Here is a 7,928-nt window from a genome sequence, read left to right as displayed (position 1 = left end):
GTCATCTTGTCTCACCCCCTGCCCTGTGCAGGGACACCTTCCACCAGCCCAGGTTGCTCCAAGCCCCGTCCAACCTGGCCTTGGACACTTCCAGGGATCCAGGGGCAGCCACAGCTTCTCTGGGCAACCTGTGCCAGGGCCTCCCCACCCTCATAGGGAAGGATTTCTTCCCAGTATCTCATCTGGTGAGGAACAGTGACAGGGGGAAAAAGCAAACACGAGTCAGTTCAGCAGCCGCATGTTGAGAGGACCCACCTGTCCCTCTGCTTATCTGAAAGACAAACTGGCAAAGATGCGCCTTGATAATTAAGAATTGCACTAATTAGAGCTGCTCTTCAAATGTGACATGACTCGCAGATCACATGTGATGCAGACCTCTCATTTATTTCACAGTCCATATTCTCGTTTTTCTTTTCCATAAGACCTTTTTTTTCTGGTGCATCTGCTCTTTGAAAAAAAATGAAGTCTCAGAAGGAGCAAAACTGGTGAGCAGAAGGGTGTGACCATGAGTATCATGATGAGGGAAAGGCAGTTGTGAACGCTCTTAATGTTTGCAGTAATTAAGTAACTGTCTAAATTCCTAAATCCCGATTTTGAAATCATTTGGTTGACTTGACACGTCCAAGTCCCAGAGCTTTTAATTCAAATATAAAGCTTGATTGGCAAATTAATATAAGGCTATGAATGAAATTAATGAAAGATTAAAGACCAACAGCTCATGCTGATATAAAAATTACCCCTCCAAAATAGGTTATGCAATAATTAGAATAAGTTACCACTATGTTAATATTAATTCTGATATAACATTTGTTCATCGATTAGATTTACTGATTCCCAACAAAGTTCTAAACCCTTAGATGTGTGTGTTGAATCTTTCCAGGCCCTGTTAATCATCTTTATTTTCAATTCCATAATTTTTAAAATTGCTATAAAGCGAATTTTCATTAATAAATTGTATAGTGGAGCACTCGAGTTCTCAGTTGCACTGAGCGAAATGAGATCTAAAGAGCCATTAGGACCATGGAATGGGTAATTGATTATCCCAAATTACTTGGTCAATGTGCTTGGAATCCTCGAACTCACTGTTTCCCTGTCAGCCTCTGCATCTCGTGTCAGCCTGGAAAACTGAGAAAGGGACAATCCCAGGGAGTGTCCAGCTGGGTTTTGCTCCCAGAGAGCTGCAGACTGTGGAGTTTTGCAATTTGGCCCTGAGTCAGCAGTGCCCTGGCAGCCAGGAGGGCCAACCCTGTCCTGGGGCATCAGGGAGCGGATTGTCCTGCTCTGCTCTGCCCTGGGGCGGCCTCACCTCAACATTGGGGCAGTTTGGGGGGGACACAATGGAAGGAAGAGATTGAGCCATTGGAGAGTGTCCAAAGGAGGGCAATGCAAATGGGGAAGGGCCTTGATTTGAAGGCGTGGGAGGACACTGAGGGCACTTGGTGTGTTCAGCAGGAGCAGAGGAGACTGAGGGGAGACCTCACTGCAGTTCCAACTGCCTGGGCAGGGGCAGAGGAGGGGCAGGGACTGAGCTCTGCTCTGGGGGGACCAGGGACAGCAGCCAGGGAATGGCTGGAGCTGTGTCAGGGCAGGCTCAGGTTGGATCTCAGCAAAAGGTTCTTCCCCCAGAGGCTGGTTGGGCACTGCCCAGGCTCCCCAGGGCAGTGGGCACAGCCCCAAGGCTGCCAGAGCTCCAGGAGGGTTGGGATGATCCTCTGGGGCACAGGGGGTGACTCCTGGGGCTGGGCCTGTGCAGGGCTGAGGGTTGGACTGGATGATCCTTGTGGGTCCCTTCCAACTCAGCATATTCTGGGATTCTGGAATTTGTGTCTCTGGGTTCACAGGCTGTGTCAGAGAAAAAAGGGACTTATTATTCAGTAGGTTGGGATGTAGAGCAGGGCTGGGACATGCAGACATTTCATGTGTCACATTAATTGGGCCAGATGAGGTATCAGGCACATATTCAGAAGGTATGGAAAGGAAAACCCCTGGTACTCCCTCTCCTAAACGTGACCTGTGTAGGACTTCTTTCCAAATTCTGCCTTTCTTCTCCTTTCCTCCCCTTAATGCCAAACTTATTTCATCCAGCCAACTAAACCATAGATCAGCAATGTTTCTCAGCTGAGAATATTCCAGTATTTTAAAATAAATTTTTTCTTCCATAATTGTGTTCAGCTTTATCATTACTTGTTGTCTGCTCTGCAGCACTTTGGTTAATACTCTGGAATTTTTTATGGACTCTGCAATTTATTGCACTGCTTCTCTCTCTGTCTTGTTTTTGACAGATGATAACTAAATTCTTTTGTTTCTGATCACTTATTTTTGTTTTATAGTGTAATAAAAAATAAAAACAGCCCAGTAAAATAGTGTAAATTGAGTGTGTGCAGCTGCATAGACCTGTTTTTCCTTATTGAATCAATGCATCCCCATATCCTGCATCCTTGGCCCTGTGCATCCTCCCAGTTCCAGTGATGGAAAGAGCCTTTCTGCTGCTGCTACAGGGAAAAAAACATCAGATACACACAAATGGTCCTTGGATGTCAGCTCTGTCTTCATGTAATCAGAGCTTGGTTTGGGTTGGAAGGGACCTTAAAGCTCATCTCATTCCACCCCCTGCCATGGGCAGGGACACCCTCTACTGTCCCAGGTTGCTCCAAGCCCCGTCCAACCTGGCCTTGGACACTTCCAGGGATCCAGGGGCAGCCACAGCTTCTCTGGGCAACCTGTGCCAGGGCCTCCCCATCCTCAGAGGGAACAATTTCTTCCCAATATTCCATCTAACCCTGTCCTCCTTCATCTTAAGGCCATTCCCCTTGTCTTGTCCCTCCATCCCTTGTCCCCAGTCCCTCTCCAGCTCTCCTGGAGCCCCTTTAGGCCCTGGAAGGGGCTCTCAGCTCTCCCTGGAGCCTTCTCTTCTCCAGACTGAACCCCCCCAGCTCTCCCAGCCTGGCTCCAGAGCAGAGGGGTTCCAGCCCTTGGAGCATCTCCGTGGCCTCCTCTGGACCCTCTCCAGCAGCTCCACATCCCTGTGCTGTTGGATCCCAGAACTGGAGGCAGCTCTGCAGGGGGGGGTCTTCAAGACCCTCTAGTCAGAGACTTGGCTGACCCTGACTGCCTGAATCCCCTTTGGCTGGCTGGGCCCTTCAAAGAGTCCACAAAACAATCCACCAAACCCCAACTTGTTCTGGGCGTTCATCTCCTCTTCTCAACAGTCTGACACCCCCCACACACGGTGTGGGATACGTGACAAGCAACATATCCTGGACCCAGCCAGCCCCTGGGGACCCCCCTGGATGCTCTCCAGCTGCTTCCCAGCTCCAAAGTCAGATGTTAAAACCTCTGGTCTCCAGTCTCAAGGCTTGGAGCATTGCCACATTCCATATTTTGGAGGGGACAGTGGTGGAGTCCTGGAAGCCGCACACCCACTGCATCAGCTCAGACAAGCCCTGGCTCTCAGCTCTCCACCTCCTGCATCAGGACCTGCCTGTCCTCACCTGGGAGAAGAGCAGAAACCTGTTGCATAAGACACACAATCATCTCCCTGCAGCTTCCTGCTGCAAATCACATTCCAGCAGATGATTTTCGCCTTCCTCGTAACTAATGAAAAACCCTTTAATTCAATGTGTTGACATTAAAGCTCAGGTCTCTTCCCTGGAATATAAATGGAAGTGGGACCCAGGCTTTTCCAGATAAAGGCAGTTTGGAAGGACAGGTTTGCTTTTTTCTGTGGATTTAACCTGCATCGGTTTGTTTAATGATAAAATAGCAGAGAGAGTGTGATTTTTCTGACTAAAATTTAGGTCAGATCTGTCCCAAACCCTTGGCAATACAGATGACTAAAATCCAAAGATGGCAGAGGCTTGGTTGGCACGAAACAGCCCCCCAAGACTTTTCCAGGACACCTACATGCCTTTGTGCTGAGGCAATTCCCTGGGAAGGCACAGAGCAGCACATTTAGTCCTGCCAACCTCCTCCCTTTCCCTGCTCTGGCATCTCCTTTCAGCTGCAGAAGACCCTGCCCACCAAAACCCCACCCAACCTCTATTTCAGCCTCTGATCTGCCAGAGGATCTTCTCTTGGGAGGATCCCTTTATCACCTGCTGCAGAGGGGGTGGTGGGAGGAGGCCAGACCCCTCTAGCAGTGTGAGGAAATGAATGGTGACATCACCCTGCATCCTTCAACTCGCTCACGCCTGGGCAGTGGTGGGATCATGGTCCTGAAGAAGGTCCCAGTGCTTCTGTGGTGAGGAACAACCTGCAGTGTGGGTCGTGTTGGTGATGCCAATGGAGCTGGGGGTGTCTGGGCAGCCTTGCCCTGTTCCTCCACTCCTCCAAGCACCACATGTGATGTGGAAGGGAATAACAGTGGTGTTTTCTCCACCTCTCCCAGCAGCCTATGTAAAGTCACCTGTCCCCCTCACTCTGTCCCTGCTCTGCAGATCATGTCCTAATTCATCTCCCACCCACTCCCACTGACTCTGCTCTGAATCACAGAATCACAGGATCACAGGATCACAGGGTCACAGAATCACAGAATGTGCTGAGTTGGAAGGGATCCACAAGGATCATCCAGTCCGACTCCTAGACCTGCACAGGCCCATCCCCAAGAGTCACCCCCTGTGCCCCAGAGGATCAGCCAAACCCCCCTGGAGCTCTGGCAGCCTTGGGGCTGTGCCCACTGCCCTGGGGAGCCTGGTCAGTGCCCAACCAGCCTCTGGGGGAAGAACCTTTTGCTGAGATCCAACCTGAGCCTGCCCTGACACAGCTCCAGCTATTCCTTGGGTCCTGCCCTGGTCCCCCCAGAGCAGAGCTCAGTGTCTGCCTCTCCCCTTCCCGTCATTTGGAAGAGTCGTTGGGAATCTCACACTCCAAAACTCTGCACCAGTCACTCTCCAGAAGATCTGGTTTTGTCCTGTGCTTATCCAGCCTCAGGATCCCACAGACTCCCTGAGCATCTCTCCTGCTTCGTCCCAACATCCTGCCACCACCCCCAAGACCGAGACCTGCATGTGTGTGGTCAGCACACGTGAGGAAGCTTTGCTGCTCTCCCAGGGTCTCATTCCAGAGGTGTGTCTCAGAGAATCCCCCTGGAGATGCTTCTGGTCCAGAAGGCCACAGAGGTGTTGAAGCTGGAAGTCAGTCCCTCAGGCACAACCAGGATCCATCAGGGAGCTCTCCAACGTGCTGATGTCCGGGGGGCAGCGTGTCTGCATTTTGCAATCCGAGTGCAGATCTCAAACCCAGATTTGACGGCGTCCTCTTGTCTTCAGGTGAGACACGTGGCAAGTGCTTGGCTGCTTTCTCCTCACCTTGTGTGAACAACTCACAGTCACGGAGGAGGGAAGAGATCTTGTGGTTTTGGAAAGGTGCTTGGGAGCAGTTGATGTGAGTCACTGCCAGGCATTGAGTGGCTCTAGATACCTGCCAGATTAGGGAGATGAATCACAGTCGTCGTGACCCCTACATGTGTCTGGCAAGTTGTTCTCTTGTTACCTAGTGAACAATCTGTTTTTCATGATCCCAAAATAACAATGTTTAGGCATAAATTTCGTTTTTACTTCTCAGCTCCGTGTGAGTCACTGGCACGGAAGGAAAAGGAGGAGGAATCCTCTCTATAGACTGCACATGGCTCAGGAGCAGGGAATTCTGAACAGGGAGCAGTCCAGCTCTGGTGGTGCCCCAGTGACATCCCCTCCTTTCCTGGGGTGACTGACTTGGCACGAGGGGAGTGTGCTGAACCAGGAGTCTCCACTGCAGCTCTTCATCCCAGATTATCTCCTGTGCTTCCTCCTGTCATCTCACTTGCCTCCCTAAGAAGTGTCTGGCTTGGATCCCGTGGTAAACTTGCTGGCTGCTGCCAGCCCTGTGCCAAAGCTTGCCTTTCAAATCTGAAACAAGAGCAGGTTGTAGGCTTGACATTTTTCAGTAACTAAGCCAAAGTATACGGCAAATGATATTTTTACCTTTTTTTCTCTGTGCCCTTTTCTTTCCTCGTGTCTGTTTGCTTCTGTCTTCAGTTTGCCTCACTAAAAAGAAAAAAACCAACAAAAATTCAAACTCAAGTGTCACCAACTCAATAATTGCCCTTTCAATATGTCCCTGTCCAAGATGACTCTGAGCAACGAGGCTGCAGGGTCAAAGACTTGCCCTTGGAGGTTCTTTAAACTAAAGGGAGCGTGTTGCAGTGATATATTTAATGCTGAAAGCTGTGTTTTTCTCCCTTCTCTTCATAGGCATTTCATAGGCATCTACTGACAGTTCAGCTCTTGCACGGCTGTTTGTTTGCAGTGGATGTGTGCCAGCTGTAACTTAGATACAGTTAAATATTTCATGTCAAACCAGGATTGCTTCCCTTCTGTGACCACCCCACAACAGCCAGGGGCAGGGTGACTTACAGATGAGATTCCACTCTCCAACTGCCAGTGCCTTCAGGAGCCCCTTGGGCAGCATGGAGGCAGGAGCTCACATTTCTGGGAAGGCTTATATCTTATATATCTTTCTTTTTTTTTTTTTAACTTGTTCATTGCAAGAATTAAAATAATCTGAAGCAACCAGGAAGGTGGATGTCTCTGTTTAAAGAAGGGTTAGAGCCCCTTCCAGCACCTAAAAGGGCTCCAGGAGAGCTGGAGAGGGACTTGGGACAAGGGATGGATGGACAGGACAAGGGGGAATGGCTTCCCACTGCCGGAGGGCAGGGTTAGATGGGATATTGGGGAGAATTCTTGGCTATGAGGATGGTGAGGCCCTGGCACAGGTTGCCCAGAGAAGCTGTGGCTGCCCCTGGATCCCTGGAAGTGTCCAAGGCCAGGTTGGACAGGGCTTGGAGCAACCTGGGCTAGTGGAAGGTGTCCCTGCCCATGGCAGGAGGGTGGAGCAAGATGAGCTTTAAGGCCCTTTCTAACCCAAACCATTCCATGATTCCCTGATTTGATAGCAGCAGATGTACAAGGAAAAGGGGAGAAATGCTGAAATGGAGCAAACTGAGCAAGGCAACTGTGTGAGGTCCAGAACTACATCCTGTGCTTGTGGATCTGCATTTGAACAGGGGACTGGACCTTTGGGGGTGCTTTGACCTCCAGCCACTGCCCCTGCAGGGCCCATCCCAGCAGCCCAGAGCCCAGAGTAGATGCTCAGGGACCACGACCCCTGCCCAGTCCCACTGTCCTGATGTCCCCTGCAATGCAGAGAGTGGCAGCAGCACAGTCCCATGGGGAAACCCCAAAGCCCCCCCCCCGATCCCTTGTGCATCCATTTCTCCTGCACAGAGGACCTGGTTTATCACCCCCAGACCTTCTTCCTCATCCCAGTGAGGAGGAGCCAAGCTCTGACCTTCCAAAGTTCCTGGCAAACGGGCTGAGCTGTGGCTCTGCTCCCTGGGGAGGACAGAGGCTCTTTCCATCAGGACAACTCTGGCAAGCAGGGAACAGGTTTCCCAGGAATGAGGCACCAAAGGGGACCAGCAACAGCACCAGCCAGGTCAGGGGAGCCCTGAGCCAGCAGATCTCCCACCGTGATGGGCAACCACAGCCAGGACCAGCAATGCTCCTTATTAACACAGAAATTTATGCTGCCTGTAAAGTACATTCACAGTGACATATTTAGTAACCCAATTAATACTCTGCGACAGACATTTTAGTGTAACTAATTCTGCTCCGTGTGCTCCCTTTAGAGGGATATAAATGGCTTTGTGTTGTGCTATTGATCGCTGTGGCCACAGGATTTCACATCCCACCAGCCATCCACCATACCCTGGGAAGGTCCTCAGGCTTCAAACCCCTCTGCACCTGCCTCTGGGGTGGGAAAGGGGATCCCCGGCTAAAAAAAGCAGCATTCTGCCCTGTGGAGGGTGTGGGCTGTGGGTTTGGTGAATGGGATGGGATGGGATGGGATGGGATGGGATGGGATGGGATGGGATGGGATGGGATGGGATG

General features: G+C 50.8%; 1 long non-coding RNA gene across 1 annotated transcript in view; it reads right to left on the bottom strand.

The window, feature by feature from the left end:
• Positions 1–5,622: 5,622 nt before the first annotated feature.
• Positions 5,623–7,928, bottom strand: part of LOC108504893 — a 2,813-nt gene continuing 507 nt past the window's right edge. Inside the window, exons 2-3 of the long non-coding RNA XR_001877287.1 lie at positions 5,961–6,023; positions 5,623–5,885 (exon numbers count right to left, since the gene is read on the bottom strand). This is a non-coding gene — a long non-coding RNA (uncharacterized LOC108504893). The remainder of the gene's footprint in view (positions 5,886–5,960; positions 6,024–7,928) is intronic.

Source organism: Lepidothrix coronata, unplaced genomic scaffold (genome assembly GCF_001604755.1).
Source record: "Lepidothrix coronata isolate B3197 unplaced genomic scaffold, Lepidothrix_coronata-1.0 Scaffold178, whole genome shotgun sequence".
NCBI lineage: Eukaryota > Metazoa > Chordata > Aves > Passeriformes > Pipridae > Lepidothrix > Lepidothrix coronata.
This window is presented reverse-complemented; position numbering and strand designations above follow the sequence as displayed.